We start from the raw sequence: 20,838 nt of genomic DNA, 5'->3' as shown, positions 1-20,838 counted from the left end.
TTTAATTAAAAAAAATTTTTTTAACGTTTATTTATTTTGGGGGGGGGGGAAGGGCAGAGAGAGAGGCCCGAGCCGTTTGCACAGAGCCCGACGTGGGGCTTGAACGCACGAACCGTGAGATCATGACCTGAGCCAAAGTCGGATGCTTAACCAACTGAGACACCCAGGCACCCCAGTTCTGTCCCCCCTTTGACTGGTTAATGTATTCCTTCACTCATCCTACAGAGGTTTGTAGGGGGCCCGCCATGTGCCAGACACTGTATGAGGCTCTGGTGACACCAGCATACCCAGATCGGTATGTCCCATGTTCGTTTCATGGGGGAGTAGACTGTGAACAAACAATGCCAAGCACAATTACCAAAGTCAGTAGATAAGTGCCGGGAGAAACAGATCAGCAGAGCGGGACGGGGGAGGGGGGCGGGGGGGAGCGGATTTAATCCCATCCGATGGGCAGATTTAATTTAGGGAGGTCTGGGGAGCTTTTCTGGAGGAGAGGATGTGAGCAGGGGTCGAAGCTTTGCCACTTGAAGTTGAGCACAGTGAAGAGCCTTCCCACCCCAGACCTGCAGTCCCTAGACCCGCGTTTTAACACGAATTCTCCCATATGATCTGTGCACACACTAAAGCAGTGCTAAGGGTTGAACGAGGAGTTAGCAGTCTAGGTCCAGCTGGAGACCAGAAGAGAACCTTCTAGGTAAGAGCCCTGGGGTGGGAAGGGGCTCACAGTGCAATGTGGAAGTCAAGGAGTATGTGTGTGTGTGTGTGTGTGTGTGTGTGTGTGTGTAATTTATTTTTTTAAATGGGAGAGATTTGAGCATATTGAAAAGCTTTTAGGAACAAACCAGTGGAGAGAGTGGGCGTGGGACACAAAGAACAGGGGAGGGGATGCTGGGAGGAGGAGCACTTCCTATAGGGCAGCTTGTCAATCTCAGCTGTCAGCTGGGGTCACCCAGGGGCTTGAGACAAGACTGATGTGGGCCTGCCCCCAAGGAGTCATATTTAAATGGTCTGCAGGTGGGGTGCCTGGCTGGCTCAGTGGGTAAAGCATATGACTCGTGATCTTGGGGTCTTGAGTTTAAGCTCTTATGTTGGTGTAAAGCTTACTTTAGATAGATAGATAGATAATAGAAATATAGATAGATGATAGACAAACACACAGACAGATAGATAGATAGATAGATAGAGGTAGATGAAAGAAAGAAAGAAAGAAAAGAAAGAAAGAAAGAAAGAAAGAAAGAAAGAAAGAAAGAAAGGTTATAAATAGAAAGATAGATAGGCAGATAGATAATAGATAAATGGTAGGTAGCTAGATAGATAGGCAGACTGCAGGTGTAGCCAGCTTTCCAATGATGGCAATGGTGCGGCCAAGGTAGAGCTCCTCCGCAGTGGTGGGGTAAAGGTCAGGAGAGAAAGTCCTGAAGAAGGTTGGAGGAAGAGGGAGCCTACCCAGCGTCCAGGAGGGCCCTTCAGCTGGTTCTCCCATTCAGCAAGGGCCTCAGCTTTAGACTTTGGATATTACGGTCGAGTGTATCTGTACCTATAGCCATTGGATTTGCGTGGTCGTGTTGAAAAGCACTGACTGTTGTGCCTGCACATTTAAAATAGCTGCAGTTTTCGTAACCTGGTTTTGGCGTGCTCTCTGTCCCAAGACCATCACCCTCTTCGTGAAAGTGGTCTGGGTCTTGCTCTCTGCAAACAGGAAAGAGATAAGGGAGACCCCCTCTGCTGACTTCTGTTTTGCACGTTGGAAGCAGGGGGAGGAGGGAGAGGTGTCATTGTAGACGGCGGCACAGAGAAGCGAGCAGAGAACCCAGTAGGACAGCGGGCAGCGTGCACTTGCCCCTGGACTGGCAGCGGAGGCGCCCCTGTGAATGGAGCTCCTGGCTACCGCTCAGGAAGAGGTGGCAGGAAGGTAGGGTCCACAGCCGATGCAGGGCTCTGGCCCAGCAGTGAAAATATGGCAGCGAGGGAGCTTGGGGAAGGTTGTTGCAATGGTGAATCTAAGTTGGGTAGGGAGGGAATGGAAAAAGGGAAAGGCTAATGGGTCGGGAGAAGGCAGAGATGCTGGTGAGGTCCCAAAAAGGTGAGAGGGAGCGTGTTGAAGCAGAAAGTTGGAAGGAACAGAGATTGTGGCCAGGGAGAGAGATGCCTGGCTTTGGGATCTTGGTGATGGAGCTGTTATCGATGGTGAAAGGGAGGTGGTGGCGGGGTGAGGTGGGGGAGGTCCCTGGAGACCTGAGAAGCCAGACGTCGGACGTATCTTCCACGGGGACGCCGAAGTCACCCAAGACAGAGACAGGGCCTTAGTTGGAAACAAGGATGGGGAGTCATGTGCCGAAGTATCCAGCGACTACAAGGGAGCGGCCAACCTTAAGGAGGCGGCCAACCTTAAGGCTTTTGCCAGAGGTTGGAAGAGTGTGGTTCAGGAGGAGCACGGGGATGTGGTCGTAACATGTGTGGACGGAGTCCCACGTCCGGGGAGACCTGGGGAAGGTAGGGGAGGAGTGCAGGACGGAACAGAGTCAAGAAGTAGGCCACTATGGGGATGCCAGGGAGCTGGAGAACAAAATCCGTGAGGTTCAAGGTTTTTTGTCGAGGGCAGTTGTTCTCCAAGTGTGCTTCCTCTGCCTCCACCAGTGGCGTCACCTCATTACCTGGGAACTTATTAGACATGCAGATTTTCAGGTCCCACCCCAGGTCTACTGAATCAGCTGGGTGGGGCCCAGCAATCTGTGCTTCAACAAGCTTTCTCCTGATTTTGATAGAGGCTCAAGTTTGAGGCCCACGGGACTCTAGCTTTGGGAAAAGTGGTTCCCTTGGCAGAAAAAAAAAATAAAACTGAATTCCAAACCTAGCATCACATGAAAAAAGCGGACCTCCTATGGATTAAAAACCTAAATGTGTCCAGAAAATTCTGAAGTTAACAATGTAAAATGTTGAAGAATATGTTTGTGACCTTGGGGCAGGAATGAACTTCTTGAAATTTCAAAAGCACAAACTGTAAAGAGAAAAGATGGATCAGTTCGATTAATCCCAATTAAAGATTTCTGCCCGATGATGGATACACTGACAAGGTTAACAGGTGGCAAGTTTGGGAGAATATATTTGTGACATCTAAAGCTGACCAGGGGGGGCGCCTGGCTGGCTCAGTCAGTAGAGATGCAACTCTTGAACTTGGGGCTGTGGGTTCGAGCCCCATGTGGGGGTTAGAGATTACTTAAAAATAAAATCCGTAAAGCTGACAAGGGACTAATGTCTAGATTCAGAATATGCCACAAACTTCTGCAAGTCAGTAAGAAAAAGATGTAAATAGGTGGGGGAAAACAAAGATGTAAATAGGTGATTTACACAAGGAGAAATATAAAAGGCAATACACATAGGAGATGTTAAGATGTATTAGAAATCCGAGAAACACAGGGCCGCCTGGGTGGCTCAGTCGGTTAAGCGTCTGACTTTGGCTCAGGCTGTGATCTAAAGGTTTGTGGGTTCAACTCCTGTGTTAGGCTTTCCTGCTGTCAGTACAGAGCCTGCTTCAGATCCTCTGTCCCCCTCTCTCTGTCCTCCCTTGCTTGTGCTCTCTATCTCTCTCTCAAAAAGACAAATAAATGTTACAAATAAACAAGCAAGTAAATAAACATTAAAAAATGTTTATTTTTTAATCCAAGAAATACAAATTAAAAACAGTTGTTAGCAATGCTAGTCATAGGAGCCCATACCTCCTAAACTAAGAAACAACCCAAATACTCATCAATAGATGAAACAAATTGGTATTCATACAATAAATACTACTTAGTGATATAAAAGAACGAATTACTGATACAACCCTGGACCTCTCGAAAATATTATGCTGAGTAGAAGCAGTCCCACACAAATGAGGACATACTGTATGGTCTCAGGGGTCCTCAGCTGGTGAGCTTGTGGAGAGGGTGGCCTGTGACCCCAGAGCAAGTCATACCCTATGAATGATGTCAAAGAGATTCTTTTTTTTTTTTTTTAATTTTTTTTTTCAACGTTTATTTATTTTTGGGACAGAGAGAGACAGAGCATGAACAGGGGAGGGGCAGAGAGAGAGGGAGACACAGAATCGGAAACAGGCTCCAGGCTCTGAGCCATCAGCCCAGAGCCCGATGCGGGGCTCGAACCCACGGACCGCGAGATCGTGACCTGGCTGAAGTCGGACGCTTAACCGACTGCGCCACCCAGGCGCCCCAAAGAGATTCTTGTAAGGTAGAGAAGCAAGAAGTCATTCACTGTAGAGTTATTTTCAGGGTTGAGGAGGTGTAGACAATTTGGGTGTCCATTCCTGGGGACATATACACATAAAAGGTGGACGGATACTTTGGGGTACCCTGCAGCAGCTAGGAGCAGTTGATTAGATGTACCCACAGCAGCATGGATGGGTCTGAGAAATAAAAAAACTAAGAAACTGAATGAGGTATATAACAAAATGTCATTTATGTAAATTAAAAATACAAAACAATCCAAGTGGAAGTGAGCCAAAGGCATGAATAGACATTTCACCAAAGAAGAGATATGGATAGCAAATTAGTAATGAAAAGACATTCAACAGCATCAGCCATCGGGGAAATGTAAATTAAAACCACAACGAGCTGTCGCTCTGCACCCATTAAAATGGCTGAAAAATAAAACAGTGATAACACCAAATGCTGGCAAGGATGTAGAAAAACTGGAACCTCTATACATTCCCGATGGGAATGTAACATGGTACAGCCACTCTGGAAGATAACGTGGTAATTTTTTATAAAACTAAACATGCACTTACCACAAGATAGTGGCAGCCTTGGAGCATATATCCCAAAGAAATGAAGTGTTCATACAAAACCTGTATGTGAACGTTCAAATCAGCTTTATTTGTAATAGCCCCAAACTGGAAGCAACCCAACTATCCTTCGGGGGGGGGGGGTGGATAGTTGCACCCTGGTATACCCATGTCATGGACTACTACTCAGCAAGAAAAAAGAAAGAACTATCAATATATAAAACAACCTGAATGTATTGTGAGGGCGTTATGGTTGGTAAGAAAAGCCATTCTTAAAAGGTTTCATTTATATAACATTCTTGAAATGACAAAACTATACAGGTGGTGAAGAGATTAGCGGTTGCCAGGGCTCAGGGACCAAGTGGGGGAGGGCATGTGACCGTGAAGGGTGTGCTACGAAAGGAGATCCTCTGTGGTGCTGGAACAGTTCTGTATCTTGACTGTGGTGGTGACTACACGAAGGCATTCATGGGGTCGAATAGTGTAAAACTATGCACACGTACGCACACACACACAAATGAGATCGTTATAATAATTGGTGAGAACGGAATGGTAAGGTCTGTCATCTAACAGTGTTACATGGATGTCAGTTTCTTCGGTTTGGATCTTGTACTACAGCTGTATAACATCACCATCGGGGGAAGTTGGGGGCAGTGTTCACAGGACCCTGTGTACTACTTTTGTCACTTTCTGTGAGTCTATGATTATTTCAAAATACGAAAGTTTCTTAAAAAGCATATGCATACCGTTCTACAATACATTTTGCAAGAATGCATAGGAACAAAGGCATGTATATTAAACACCTTAGTAGCCTGCGGGGTGGGGAGGGGAGGGAGGGGGAGGAGGAGTGCAGCGGATAAAAGGAAATGAACAGCTACATTAATCAAGGGACCATGTGCTGACCAATGGGGACCTTGTGCTGGGAACCGAGGTGATTAACTCAGGGCTTTCTGCACCTGAGGTCCCACAGCCAGGAAAGGGAGTGGGAGCCGGGCAGGCGGATCACTAACATTAAAGATAAGGTCTTTTCTCAATGCATTAAAGATTTTTCCCTTTTTTTCATTAGAAGGCTGGAAGAAGGTTGGAGATGAGGAGGCGGGGAAGGGGGATGGGGAGAAGGGGCAGAAAAGGGAGGAGGGAGAGGAAGTTAGAAGGGATGGTAGAGACAGAAAAGGAAGGGAGGGGAGGTGGTGGGGAGCATCCCTTTCCTGAGGGCTCAGGGCTGGTCTGGGGACCAAATGGGTCACCATTGCCTAAGCCCTCTGGAGCTCAGAGGCCCCATGGGGGAGGCCTAGACTCCAGGAACTCCTCCGCGTGGCCCTGGCTCAGCAGGATGCAAAGTGCTCCTGGTGCCGGTGGTGGGATTTTAGCACCTCCTCCTGCCCCGCCCCCCAGCTTGTTGGGAAGGCGGCGCTCCTAAGACTAATGAACACGGTTTAAGGTCTTGCACAAATGAACTGCGCTACCTTCGCTATAAATGCAGCACGTTTTACTACTAAGTGGAGACTGTGAGGAGGAAGGAAGAATACAAGACAAAAGGAAATTATTGAGGAAGTATATAGAGGTTTATTGATAAGGATGCTCATAGCACATTACTTACCAAAATGAACAAATTGGAAAGGAGATAGATACCCAGTACTAGACCTGGCTAAAAATGTATGCTACATTCACATGATAGAATACATTAAAAATAAAGCTATGTCGGGGCGCCTGGGTGGCTCAGTTGGTTAAGCGTCCGACTTTGGCTCAGGTCATGATTTCACGGTTGGAGGGTTCGAGTCCCGCATCCGGCTCTGTGCTCAGACAGCTCGGAGGCTGGAGCCTGCTTCAGATTCTGTGTCTCCCTCTCTCTCTGCCCCTCCCCCACTCACACTCTCTTTCTCCTTCAAAAATAAATAAACACCTAAAAATAAATAAAAATATGCAAGGATTTTTTTTTTTAATGTTAGAGAAAAGTGTGTGTGATATACTGTCATCCTAGGAGAAATCACAGAAGAGTATGCACGGAATAATCCTTTTACTAAAAGTTTTAAATGTAAACTATGCATAGAAAAGAGCTAGGACAGTCACCAAAATATGAACACCAGTAGACTTCAGATTTGTGCACTTTATTACATACAAATTAAATCTTTATTACATAGAAATTAAATCTGAGCCTGGGTGGCTCAGTCGATTGAGCGACCAACTCTTGATTCCGGTTCAGGTCACGATCCCAAGGGCATGGGATTGAACCCCGAGTCTGGCTCTGCAGGGCTGATCGGCAAGCCTGCTTGGGATTCCCTCTCTGTCTCCCTCTGCCCCTCTCCCCCACTTACACTCTCACTCTAAAACTTAAAAAAGAAAAAAAAAACTTCAGAAAATATTAACCCTGGTGGTCTCCGGGCAGGTGAAATTATGGGTATTTTTCATTGTCTTTCTGTTTTCCATCATTTTTGCAGTAAATATGTGTTCACTTTTGTAGACAGACAACAAAATAACCACTCTATCTTTTTATGGGGGGGGAGCACTGTCGGCGGGAGTCCGGCCGTCCCTCTGAGGGAAGACAAGGGAAGAGGTCAGAGGAGCAGGGCACAGGCACTTAGGCCTGGCCTGGCCTCACCTGAAGGGGGAAAGGCTGGCACTTGTCTTCCTGTTTCCCCATCCCCTTGACCAGCCAGCTCTGGCCGGCTCAGCCACTTACACTCCCAGAACTGGTTATTTCAGGAACCGCCCTGAGAACTGCTGTTGCTTTCCTGGAAGACAGGACAGCCAGGATGCAAGGGCTGGAGAGGGACGAGCCAAGGTCACTTGATAAATGCTGGATATTTATAACCTATCTCTCACCCCTCCTGCAGATCTCGTTTCTTTTCGTTTCCCTTTCACAGCGTGGCCCAAGGCAGGTCAAGGGACGCTGCGAGCAGTATTTACCGCGGGCGGAGACGTGGGTGGTTTCGTGGAGGGTGGCTCTGCGCTGGGCTCTCACTGGCCTCTCGTTGGAAACAATACTGCCATTATTGAGAGCTGACCATGCGCCAGGTGTGTGTCTGCATAAATGCACTTCTCACCACAACCCTGTGAGGTCTCTACGGTACTGATGCCCACTCAGAGAGGTTAAGGATCCCCTCCTAGGTAACACAGCCAGTTAGCTGGTTGTAGATCTAGGACCCCAACTCCCGCCCGTCGGTTTAGCTAGTGAGCCCGTCCCCTGCGGGGCCCAGGACAAGCGAGGCCTGGCTTCCCAAGGTCAGGGAGGGCGCAAATCCGCGCCCCCCGAAGCCCCCGCGGCCTCCTTGGGCTGACGAGCTGTAAGTGGAGGCATCCCGACCGGGGGAGACGGGTATAGCGGCGAGTCTAGAGTGACCGTCCCCGCCCGGGGGCGCGTAGCAGTGGCAGGGCCCCGCTGGGCAGCGGGCGATCCCCCGAGGGCGCCTCCGGACAGTTCCCATAAACAGGGGCGGGGCGGGGCGGGGCTTGGCCGCGGCCCCGCATTTCCGGGGACGCCGCGCGGGACGGCGGTGTTCGGGGGGTCACTCCGCGTCCGCGGGCAGTGCGTCGGCCCGGCCGGGCAGGCGGGGCGAGCCCGAGGGCGATTCGGGAAGAGGAGCCGCGGCACAGACGTGGCCCTGCCGTGGACGGTGGTCGCGCGGGGGCCGTGACCCTCGCAGGTAGGCGCAGGGGGCGGGGCGGCGGGGAGCCGCGGGCCCGGGAGGGGGCGGGCCCGGGCGAGACCGAGAGGCCGCCGCCGCCCCCGCTTCCCGCCGGGCCCCTCTCCCGAGAGGGCGCCACCTGCACGCTCTGATGGGCACTGGCGCCGGCCACTGGGGGAGCGCGTTGCCATGGCAGCGCCGGAGGCTGGGCCCTCGTTCCCATGGCCACCCGGGGCCTTTGCGCGGAGGCCTTTTAATCGGTGTCTTACTCCTACTCCCCTGCTCCCTGCTCCCAAATCTGGAACGGAAAGAGAGGCAGGAGCGCTGGCGGGAGGGAAGTCGTTTGGGATTTGGAAAAAGCCCGGGTCCCTCAGAATGGAAGTCGAGTGGCCTTTGAGTTAGGGTTTTTGTCATGGCTGTTTCTGAGTGACACGTGGATGTGGGGGTTAGGAAGGAAAGACGGTTGGTTGGGATCCTGGAAATGAGGCGGCTCTGGTGGCCACTGTGCCGTCATTCTGGTCTGGCAAAAAGACCCAGGAGCTCTGGATCACCTGGGGAAGGTCGTGAGCCCACTGCTCACGTTTCCTAACACGAATGTGAGTAGGTAATTTGATTTATAATCAGAGTCACAGGATTCTTGTAAGCGTCCAATGCCACAAGAGCGGTGAAGCTCGTGATTCAAAAAAAGTTATGTTTCCGATTAATGCTTTATTATTTTTTTTTTTAGTTTTTATGTTTTTACGTTTTATTTATTTAAGTAATGTCTATACCCAACATGGGGCTCCAACTCATGACCCTGAGATCAGGAGTCACATGCTCCACCGACTGAGCCAGCCAGGCGCCCCCCATCCCCGTTGATGCTTTAGAACTGGAAGAGGTTTAGGAATCCATCTGATTCCATCTTCTCATTTTCATAAAAGAAACTGGACCCAGAGAAGTTAAACTACTTCCCAGGATGACAGTGGGTTGGGAAGGTCACCGTTTGAACCCAGTATCCTGACTTGCAGGCCCGTGGTTGTCGCCTTTGGTGGTTATTTTACTGAAGCTTGGGGAAATCTGGGATATGGGTCTTTGCAACCCAGGGCTCAAGCTTTTGTTGACAGGTGATCCAAAGATGGACCACGGAGGCTGGAGCCTTGGGGAGAGTGGAAAGAGCTGCTCTCTACCTCGTGCGTGTAGGTCCTGTGCCTTGGGCTCTTGTTTTAATGCGATACCTGACATGATTGCCTGAAATAAACCTCCAGGAGCCAAGCATTCAGCAGCTCTCCAAAATACCATGTCTTTTGAAGCCAACAAATCTGTTCAGACAGATGAGGAAGAAACCCTTTGGCTGCCCTAAAGCAGGGAAGTAAGACTTCCCACATCAGTGAGGTGCTTTTTCCTTTGAAAAGCCTGAGAGGAGGGTGGGAAAAGAGATCCAGGAAGGAACACTTGAATGAATCATTTGGAAGTGATTCGAGGCAGTCAGCTAGAGCAGAAAACTCATTTATTCATTTATTAAACATTTACTGGGTACCCGCTGCTTCTGAGCTCTGCGCTGGGGCTCGAGATTAAAAACCTGAGTTAGGCAGGCCTGGCCCCTACATTCAAAAAGCTTGTAGAAGAGATGGCGAGAGAGGGATGCAATGTGCCGGTGAGCGTTTCACTACAGCACAGTGAGTGCCTTTCTGGAAAAGTGAGCACAGTACAGCACGAGCCCAGAGGAGCCGCTCCGGAAATCAGCTGAAAATATCCAGGAGTCTAGCCTGCGCCTCCTGGGAGCACTTCTGGGGCTCTGCCAAGGCGGCCCTGACTGATACCTTTGTTGGGAGACAAAGGAATGAGTGAGTGAAAGTGTCTGGACAAATGTGGACCAGGATGGGTATTCCCTGGAAAGAACAGTTTAAGGGATCCTGGTAAACCGTAAGCAATATGAAGGCAGCAACCATGTCAGTTTCCTTCAGTGTCATCAGCGCTGACAAGTAGCACGTGCACAAGAAATACTTTGTTGAGTGAATGAAAGAAGGAGGGAAGGGAAGAGGGAAGGAAAAGGGGAGAGAGGAGGAAGGGAAAGGGACAGTGGCTTATATTATCAAGAGGAGGATGGCTGTACCTTGAGACAAAACCCTGGTTGCAATTCTAACTATAGGTAGAACTTGGCTTCACGTGGGAATGGTTTGCCAAACAGTTCGTGTCAAGGTTATAAAACTACTTCCAAATGAGATATAATTTCTTCTTACCTGATAAAGGCTGGTTTTGGAAGGTCCCTGTGTCTGCAGATTAGCACATCTCGTGGAAATGGGTCTTTTTTGTGTGCGGGGAGAGGGATTTTTTATTATTATATTTTGTTTTATTTTAGAGAGAGAGAATATAAGCAGGGGATAGGGACAGAGAGAGAGAGAGAGAGAGAGAGAGAGAGAACCTTAAGCAGGCTCCATGCTCTGGGCAGAGCCCAGCACCGAGCTCCATCCCACGACCCTGGGATCATGACCTGAGTCAAAATCAAGAGTCGGAGGCTCAACCAGCTGAGCCACACAGGTGCCCCAAGGGAATAGCGATCTTTTTAAAATCAGAGGAAAGCTCTGATCCCTCTCACCAGAAACGACGTTTCATTGTTGGGGTTCTCAGCTCCCTGAAGCCCACCCTTGGGGTTAAGGGGCCCCCCGCTCTGCTTTGCTGCTCATAGGCTGTAATGAAAGAACTAAGGCAACACTTATAGAACAAGCTCCTGGGAAGATCAAGGTGGGTCTTGCTCTCATTCAGGGGGTTTATGGGGTCCCTGTGGAAAGCACAGCTGGGGGAGCTGGGGCAATGCCTACGCAGCTGGGTGGTCCAGGCCCCAGGCCCAGGGCCCTCAGAAGCCCTCCTCTGCTTGGGACAAGCTGGGCCCCCTGGGAGCCTCATAGCGTACTCTAGCCCAGGGCTTACTCACAATGCATCAGTGGTTTTGCCGGGGTCATGGGCTGGGTGACTGGTGTGCAAGATAACTGTCCAAGCACGGATCTTTGCTTTCTGTGATGTTGTCTCCTGACACCACTGCTCTAGGGTGTGGTGGGTGGGTCCACCTCCCTCCGCACCCCCCCCCCCAGAACCAAGAGCAAGGTCGTCTCTCTGGGGGATAACTGGGTGACCTGAGGCGACCGGGAGACCACAGGGGTCAAAGAGCCCCTCATCTTTGGGAAGGGAGAGCCTTAGGCTTCTGGAAAGGAGGTTAGTTCCCTGGGGTGGAGGAAGGGCGCTGGCCCGGGCCTTCTCTCCCTTCGTAGGCCGGTGGCCAGGAGTCTGGAGCCCAGAGTGGGATTCAAGGAGGAAGAACTTGGTTGCAAATGGGGGAATGGATTCCTGACTTCTTGGGATCTGGGGAAGGGAGGGGCCCCAGGCCTGACGAGTCAAACTGGAAACCAGACTTCCCTAGGTCTTTAGAACATCTACCTCCCACCTATGAGTGGCCACAGTGGTTTCAGAGAAGGAGGGTCCCTGTGCCCCTTCCGGGTGGCAGGTACCAAGCGTCCCCCAGGCCCTCCGGGCCCCCTGTGTGAGCAGGCCCGCAGGCACAGGCACACAGCCCCTCCTGAACTTGTTGGGGGCAGGGCAGCGACAGTGGCAACTTCATGTTCTACCGTGTCGGGACTGGGACAGGTTGAGCCCTGCTGGTTGCACCACAGCCCCGTGGGGCAGGGGATCCCCTCCCAGGGAGTGGCCGACTCAGGCCCCAACAGGCCCCAGCGGGGCTGGCACCGGAGCGGGTGGCAGGCTTTTTGCCACAGCCGGCGCGGCCGGGGCCTGGGCTGGGCGGGCCAGTTCCTTCCCCCTTCGAGAGGTGCAGCCTCGGCTCTGGGCTTGCAGGAGGCAGCTGAGCCCCATGGGAGAGGCCGGAAAGGGGGTCCTCGGGCCTGGGCACATAAGGTGGTTAAAAGTGACTGAGGTCGTGCCAACTTTCAGGTAGACCGAGGCAAGCTGCCCCCATAAGAGGCCTGTCTGTGTTCGCAGATTATTCACCGAGTGCCCCGCTGCCGGTCACTCCGCGTGCTCGCTCTCCCGCCGAGCCCCGTGAGGTTCTGCTAGTGCTCCCGTCTCACAGAGGAGGAAGCCGAGGTGCAGAGACGTCGGCGTGGGGTGTGGCCGTGCCCACAGCCCACAGGGTAACGGGTGGGGCCGAGATTCTCCTTGGGACAGAAGAGCTGTCGCGCTTGGCCACTGGGTTCTAGCACTTAACCAGAGCCAGAGAGACCCAGGCACCGGTGGAGGGGTCCGACTGGAGCAGGGAACGGCCACGGGCCCACCGGCATTTTTTGCCAGACTCTGGTTAAAGGCTGCCTAGGGGATCCGAAGGCAGTGTTGGCGCCCACCCTGTGAGTGGCCTCAGTCGCAGAGGCTGCGGCCCGGGAGGACGCTCCCAGCCCCCAGGAGCGGGAGTCGTTGGCAGATTTGAAAGCACACGCAGGGTGTGCCGGCCGGTGTCGCTTCCTCATCCAAACGTATTGATGCCGCAGCTGAACCGCTGCCCAGCCCCCGGGGAGGTGCCCAGCCCCGGCAGGGGTGGGGGGTGGGGAAGCTGCAGCTGCAGGTTGGCACGAGAGGAGGGCCCAGGGCTACGAGGGGCTGGTGGCGGGGGGCCAAGGCCCCGGGGAGCTGGGCCGCAGCCAGTGCGTGTCTGTGAGGCCTGGCCGGGCGGCCTGCCAGCGGAACCCAGGACGGGGCGGAGCGCGGTGCCGCTCCGGGAGGGGCGGATGGGACCTCTGGGTTCAGGCTCCACTGGGCTTGGCGGGAGGCCCCTCCCCGTGGCCAGCAAACAAAGCAGTGACTCCCGGGGTAGAATTGTGGGAGCTGGAAAGCAAGGTTGCCCTGGGTGGGAATGAGAGCAGGCGGGCCTGGCCGCGGTGGGGGCGGGGGTGGGGGGCCCCGGCGGGAGCCGTCGGTGGCCGAGGTCGCGGACCGCCTGCACCTGCGCAGGGGCCGTACCGATAGATGATTCGTGAACAGTGATTGCTGGGGAAGCCGGCTGTGCCCTGGGCTGACCACCCCACTGCCAGCGCTTGCCCTGTGCCTGCGTCCCCTGCCGTTTCCCTCTGTGCTGAGCGGGTTAGAGAGGCGGTGGGCACGTGGGTTCGTTCGCTTTGTGTTTTTACCCAGGCTTCCCTTTATTTCCTCCTTCTCTTGTAGCCTTTCTTATTTCTCTTCATTTTCTCCCTCTTCTGTCGCTCTTCTCACTTTGTTCTTCCCCCACTTGATCCTACAGGTGACTTGGGGTTTTTCTGAGAGAGGGGGAGAGAGAGAGACAGAGACAGAGACAGAGACAGAGACAGAGACTGACTCTTAAGCAGGCTCTATGCCCAGTGTGGAGCCCAGCTCGGGGCTTGATCTCATGACTGTGAGATGATGACCTAAGCCAGAATCAAGAGTTGGACGCTTAACCCGACTGAGCCACCCAGGTGCCCCCCCCCCAAGTTGTTTTGTTTAACCTTTTGGCCTCTTTGTGATTTTTTTCCCCCATGAGAACAGGTGTTAAGATATGAACTTACATACAGGAAAACACACATCTTAAGTGTACAACTCAAAACATTTTAACATTTGTATACTCTTAGGATACCGGCACCCAGCTTGAGACAGAGAATATTTGGGTCATCCCTAAAGTTTCCTCGTCTGCCTATACTAGGCACGTGCCCCCTTGTCCGAACATCTCTCACCATAGAGGAGTTTTGTTTGGCCCCTTTGTGTGTATTCCCACGCACAGTTTACCTTTCATTTGTGCGTTTTTGTCCTTCTCATGTATGTGTGTGTGTGTCTGTGTGCTAGAGAGTGGGCGAGAAAGGGAGAGATTGAGAGGGAGGGAGAAACACAGAAGCAGAGAGAAGGGACCAGGGTCAGGATGGGAAGAGGAAGGGCCAGGGCTGTGTGAGTGCGGATGGGGAAAGAGAGGTCCAGGCTTGACGACTTCATCTTGCTGGCAGTGGGCGGGGGTGGGGGGGGGGGCTACACAGAAGCATTGCTTTTCTCTTCTCTCTTTTTATGCTGTCTTTCCAAGCCGCCCCTGAGCTCTTTATAAACACCGATGTACTGGCCGAGAAAGACTTGCCTACGTCCAAGAGTGGCATAGGGGAGCAGGAGACACAGCGTTGGCTTGGGAACCACTCTTGAGCCCACAGGAAGTCAGCTCAAATGAGGTTTTTCTCAGTCCATCGTCCTCCTGTTTTTTCCAGCCTGGGGAGAACAAATTAGCACGCTGACGGAAGACAGGGAAGCCCACGAGGGCCGAGGGTGGGGTGTGGATTGGAGGGCACGTCTCTGGGCCAAAGTTGGGCCCCTCATTTTGTCAGCCCTACCAGAGCGCCGTGCTAGGGGGTGGGGGTTCCAAAGACAAGACTGGTCACTCTCCCCAAGAGGCTTGCCACCCAGTTGGCATAAGACGTACTTGAAGCATTTCGGCAGCCGTGAGCAGGGCATAATTAACCACCCAGCGAGGCCTTGTTAGCCCCTGCCTCCTCTCCTCGGGGATGAGCAGAACAGGCAGACAACCCTTGTGTTGCCAAGACACTAGGGCAAACCAGCCTTGCTGCCATTTGGGGAGCTAGGTGACACGGGGATTTGGGCACTCAACAAATACCCACTGAGCACGTGCCGCTGCCCAGGCCCTGTTCTGGGTTAGAACGGTAGGCGGTAGAAGGAAATGCTGCACCAAGGTAGTTGGTACCTTGATGTCAACAAGATTTCTTGCAATTTTTTTTCATAATACTCTTGTGGATACTAGGGAGAAGTGTGGGCTAAGGAGGGCACTTAGGACACAGCTCTTTGTTCAGCCCTCAAAGGATGTTGATCAGTTTCACCCTGATAGAGGTCTGTAGTGGCGCTGGGCTCTGCTTTTGGCCCCATCTTACCCAGCTCCCCCCCCCCAAAACTTGCAAAACACTAATACAAAAACACCTGTAACCTTTCTTTTGTTTTCTTTTTTTTTAATTTATTTATTTTGAGAGAGAGAGTGAGAGAGCGAGCATGTGTGGGAGCACTCCGGGGGGAAGGACAGAGAGAGAGGGAGAGAGAGAATCCCAAACAAGCTCCGCACTGTCAGCACAGAGTCTGCCACGGGGCTCGACCTCCCGAACTGTGAGATCATGACCTGAGCTGAAATCAAGAGTCAGATGCTTGACTGACTGAGCCGCCCAGGCGCCCCACACCTGTAACTTTTCTATATTAATTAACGGTTAAAACTTTGTGACAGTTGCAGTCACACCGTTTCTAACACCCACCCATACACACACAGCACACTTTTTTTTGCTGAATCATGTGAAAGTAGGTTGCAGACATCATGACACTTTACCTCTACAAAACCTCAGCAGGCATTTCTGGAGGATGATAATATTCTCCTGAAACCACAATGCCTTTATCATCCCTACGAAAGTGACCACTAGTGCCATAATATCTGACACACGGTGCTTCGTAACATTTTCCCGATTCTGTTTGGCGTTCTGTTTTTCTCTTTCAAGATCCTATCAGTTTCACATATTTCATGTGATTATCATGCCTCGTTAGTTTCTTTTTCTTATTATTATTCAATTTTTTTATTTGTCTTAATTTACATCCAAATTAGTGAGCCTATAGTGCAACAGTGATTTCAGGAGTAGATTCCTTAGTGCCCCTTCCCCATTTAGCCCATCCCCCCCTCCCAGGACCCCTCCAGTAACCCTCAGTTTGTTCTTCGTATTTATGAGTCTCTTCTGTTTTGTCCCCCTCCCTGTTTGTATGTTACTTTTGCTTCCCTTCCCTTATGTTCATCTGTTCTGTCTCTTAAGGTCCTCACATGAGTGATTTTTGTCTTTCTCTGACTGACTAATTTCACGTAGCATTATATCCTCCAGTTCCATCCATGTTGTTGCAAATGGCAGGATCTCATTCTTTTTCATCGCCGAGTAGTGTTCCATTGTATATATACCACGTCTTTATCCGTTCATCAGTTGTTGGACATTTGGGCTCTTTCCATACTTGGGCTATTGTTGATAGCACTGCTATAAACATTGGGGTGCATGTGCCCCTTTGAATCAGCATTTTTTTATCCCTTGGATAAATTCCTAGTAGTGCAATTGCTGGGTCATAGAGTAGTTCTATTTTTCATTTTTTGAGGAACCTCCATACTGTTTTCCAGAGGGGCTGCACCAGTTTGCATTCCCATGTCTTGTTAGTTTCTTAATCTAAAATAGTCCCCTTGTCTTTTTTGTCTTTCACCAGATTGACGTTATTTTTAAAAACTTTTTAAGTTTACTTTGAGAGAGACAGAGCACAAGCAAGGGAGGGGCAGAGAGAGGGGGGAAAGAGGATCCGAAGCAGGCTTCAGGCTCTGAGCTGTCAGCACCGAGTCCGACGCAGGGCTCGAACCCACGAACCATGAGATCATGACCTGAGCCGAAGTTGGACGCTTAACCGACTGAGCCACCTAGGTGCCCCTAAAAATTTTTTGAAGGTTTATTTTTGAGAGAGAGAGTGCGTGTGTGTGAGCGAGCATGAGCGGGGGAGGGGCAGAGAGAGAAGGGGACAGAGGATCTGAAGCAGGCCCTGAACTAACTGACAGCCGCAGGGCTAGCACTCATGAACCATGGGATCATGACCTGAGCCAAAGTCGGAAGCTCAACCAACTGAGCCCCCTAGGTGTCCCCAGACTGACCTTTTGGAAGAGTCCAACCTAGAATGTAGATGCTGGATGTGTCATCAATGTACCAGCATTGACAGATGTGCTCCGAGGACTGCTAATGTTTTGCATTTCTTACCGCATCATGCCGGGGGGGAAACTGTGTCAGCTAGTCGCCTTACTGGTGATGCTACTTTAGACCGCTTGGTTAGGATGGTGGCAGCCAGTGCTGTCCCTCAGAGATCTGCTTTCCCTTCCGTAATTAGTAAAGTCGCTGTTACGACAGACTTTGAGACCTTGTTAACCCGCGGTTTCCTAACAATCTTCCACCCGATGGCTTAGCATCCATTGATTACCTTTGCTTGAATCAAGATTTTTCTGAAGTCTATTCTTCTTCATCAGCTAACGTTCCTTTGTAAAGAAAAGCTTCCTTTCTTTTTCTCTCTGTGTGTTTTCCTCAGTTTCACTGTGGACTAATGGATTGTTTTCTTTTGATGCATTAGAACCCATTACTTCAGTATGCTTTTTGATTTTCAAATTATCTCGTTTAGTCATCAAGCGGGGTCAAAGTTTTTTTGATGCTATCCCACTAATCTTTAATAACTTCCTTGCTTTCTAGCCCAACGAAATGTCCCAGGCTCGCCTTGTACTTTCCCGTTCATTTCCCCAGGGAGTCTCGGTACCTTTTATAAATGAGTGTTATTTAGGAACCAGGAGCTGGGTGCTAGGATTGCTCACCCAATATATTTTTTTAAGATTTTATTTTTAAGTAATGTCTACACCCAGCATGGGGGTTGAACTTACAACCCCAAGATCAAGAACCTCATGTTCCACCAAATGAGCCAGCCAGGCATCACGACACCCAATATTTTTTATCAATGACTTGAATAAAAGCTAAGAAGTTATTATCAAATTTACAGATGATTCCGAACTGAAAAGAGAAGCCAAATGTGTGATAACAGAATTAATGCTCAAGATGACCTCAATAGGATGAAATCTGGACCAGAACCAGTAGATTCAAAGAGATCAATGTGGGTCGCCTGGGTGGCTCGGTCGTCTGGCTCAGCGTCTGGCTCAGGTCGTGATCTTGCACTTCCTGAGTTCGAGCCCTCCATCAGGCTCTGCGCCAACAGTGTAGAGACTGCTTGGGATTCTCTTTCTCTCTCCTTCTCTCTCGGTCCCTCCCCTGCTCGTGCTCTCTCTCTAAATAAATAAATAAACAAACTTTAAAAAAAAATTAAAGGGGGGCGCCTGGGTGACTCAGTCGGTTAAGCATCCAACTTCAGCTCGGGTCATGATCTCCCGGTTCGTGAGTTTGAGCCCCACGTCGGGCTCTGTGCTGACAGCTTGGAGCCGGGAGCCTGCTTCAGATTCTGTGTCTCCCCGTTTCTCTCTGCCCCTGCCCTGTTCACACTCTTGTCTCTCTCTCTCTCTCTCAAAAATAAATAAACCTTAAAAAAAATTTTTTTAAACAATTAAAGGAGATCCATATGAAGTCCTGTGCTTAGGTTGAAAATGTTAAATTGTGTAATTTGAGGTTTTGGGGGAACTCTCTACTAGAGCAAAGTTGATATCAAAAAAGTAGCTCTGGTGGTTCGTTGACATGAGCCAGCAGTATTCCGTGACTCTTAGGTCATATTCATTCATTCATTCATGGAGCCACGACTTACTGAGGGTCTACCATATGCCTGGCACTGCTTGGGCCGTGTTAGTTAATAACTAGCTCAATAAGCAAAACTTCTGCCTTCCTCAGGCAACATTCTTGGTGCTGGGGAGTGGGGGCAGCTGAGGATCCCAGACAGTGAGGAAACACTAAACAAGAGTGATCAGAGCTTTGGAAAAAAAAAAATCTCAGGGTCAAGGGAATTTGGGGAGAAGTTCAGATTCTTCCAAGAAGGTGATCTTTGAACAAAGATGTGAAGGAAGCAAGGGACTCAGTCACTGGCTGTCTGGGGGAAGAGTGTTCCTGGCAGAGGGAGTAGCCAGGGCCAAGGTCCTACCCTGAGTGCTTGGCCTGGGGGCGGGCCTGGCGTAGATGGTGGAGAGGTGGGGGTGAGGATGACACACGACCTTGGAGACCACTGTTAAGTCTTGGGCTTTTAGTCTGAGCGAGACGGGGACTCACTGGAGGGTGTCGAGCAGAGGAGTGCCATGACCTGACTGTGGTTTCGAAAGACTCACTCTCGTTGCTGAGTTGAGAACAGGTTGCAGGGGAACCAGGGTGGAAGCAGGGGCAGCCATTAGGAGGACCTCAGAGTAACCAAGAGAATGAGGGTGCTGACTGCAACCCCCCCACCCCCTGGGGAGGTGGTAAATGGTCAGATTATGGACTTGCTAGGGGGTCAAGTGTGAGGAACCAGAGGAAAGAAAGTAGTTTAAGGTTTTTAACCTGAACAGCTTGAAGATGGAGTTCCTTTAAATGAGATGGAGAGGGGTGCCTGGGTGGCTCAGTCGGCTGAGCGTCCGACTTCAGCTTAGGTCATGATTTTATGGTTCGTGAGTTCGAGCCCTGCGTTGGGCTCTTTGCTGATGGCTCAGAGCCTGGAGCCTGCTTGGGATTCTATGTCTCCCTCTCTCTCTCTACCCCTTCCCCACTTGTGCTCTGTCTCTGTCTCTCAAAAATAAATAAATATAAAACATTTTTAAATGAGATGGAGAAAGCTCATCCAGGAGGGGCCCGTTTGGGAAGGGGGAGGGGAGAGGTCAGGAGCTTAGTGTAGGACACGCTGGATATGAGATGCCGGTCAGACAAGACAGCCCTGTAGAAATGTCGAGGCCATCTGGAGTTCGGGACGGAGGTCGTGGCTGCAGATAGAAGCTTGGACATAACATAACTGGTTACAGACAGACTGACACCGTTAATAGAGGTGAAGTGTCCAAGGCTTGGGCAATGCTAGAGCCCCGAGTGGTAGGTGCTGTCCACGCCCCGTGTGGTATTGTGTCCAGTGCTGGAAGCCCCTTTATAAAGGGGTGCTGTTAGCCTGGACCGTGTCCACAGAAGGGTGTCGGGATGATGGGAGGTACAGAAATCACGGAGCACGAGGAAGGCTGCCTTTGAGAGGAGACCTGGTGCTGTGTGAGTACTGTGCCCATCTCCTGACAGCCACCCCGTGGGAGAGGGTGCGGTGAGCCCTGGGGGTGGGCTGAGAGCAAAAGCTGGTGGCTCTGAGGAAGCTAGTTTTGGCAGGGGGTGAAGAGGAACTTTCCAGCGAATTCCTGGAGAAACCTGCACCACTGCCCTGGAAATGACCAGCCTGGCGGAAGTTTTCAAACTCCCTTTGACCTGAAGTAGAGGAAGAATTCCATTTTACTGTGATCCTGTGCACATTTAGGAAAAGGTGAAACACGTTTCCCCACACCTTCTTATTCCTTCCGTCATCATTGCATTTCCATATTTGCTTTTCTTCTCCCCCCTCCCCCCCCCCAGCCCAAAAGAGGGCTGGAACTCAGGACCCTGAGATCAAGAGTCACAAGTTAAAGCTGAGCCACCTACGTGCCCCATCCGCTTCTTTTTTGATGCTAATAGGGACCCCTTAAATTGATTCCAGGACCCACTGGGAGGTCCAGTCTGCAGCTTGACAGCCCTGGTCCCGGCAGAACTAAGTTCCATCCCTGAGGATGTTAGGAGCCAGGAGGATTGCGGGTGGGTGGACCTTGCCTCTTCCAAGTGGGTGCCTGTAGGATTCCACTCCAGTCTGAGGGAGTCTTTTCCCCTCCCAGGCAACGTGCAGGCTGTGGAGGAGCTCAGACGCCCCTGGCACTACCTTATACCCTGTTACCCCACTTAGGCTAATCTTGCCTCGCCACCCCCCCCCCCATCCGAGATGCGGCTTCGT

General features: G+C 51.0%; 1 protein-coding gene across 2 annotated transcripts in view; it reads left to right on the top strand.

Annotated features, from left to right (window-relative positions):
* The first annotated feature begins 503 nt into the window (after nt 1-503).
* SEMA4B (semaphorin 4B) overlaps nt 504-20,838 on the top strand; it is a 47,624-nt gene continuing 27,289 nt past the window's right edge. The window contains exon 1 of one of the 2 annotated variants that reach the window (XM_045452338.1): nt 504-694. The gene's annotated coding sequence lies outside the window, so the exon portion shown is untranslated. Of the gene's footprint in view, nt 695-8,312; nt 8,425-20,838 lie in introns of those variants that run through there. The other variant, XM_045452336.1, reaches the window with a different exon arrangement.

This window comes from Leopardus geoffroyi, chromosome B3, assembly GCF_018350155.1.
Source record: "Leopardus geoffroyi isolate Oge1 chromosome B3, O.geoffroyi_Oge1_pat1.0, whole genome shotgun sequence".
Classification (NCBI taxonomy): domain Eukaryota; kingdom Metazoa; phylum Chordata; class Mammalia; order Carnivora; family Felidae; genus Leopardus; species Leopardus geoffroyi.
The sequence above is the reverse complement of the archived record's forward strand: the minus strand, read 5'-3'. Positions and strand labels throughout refer to the sequence as shown.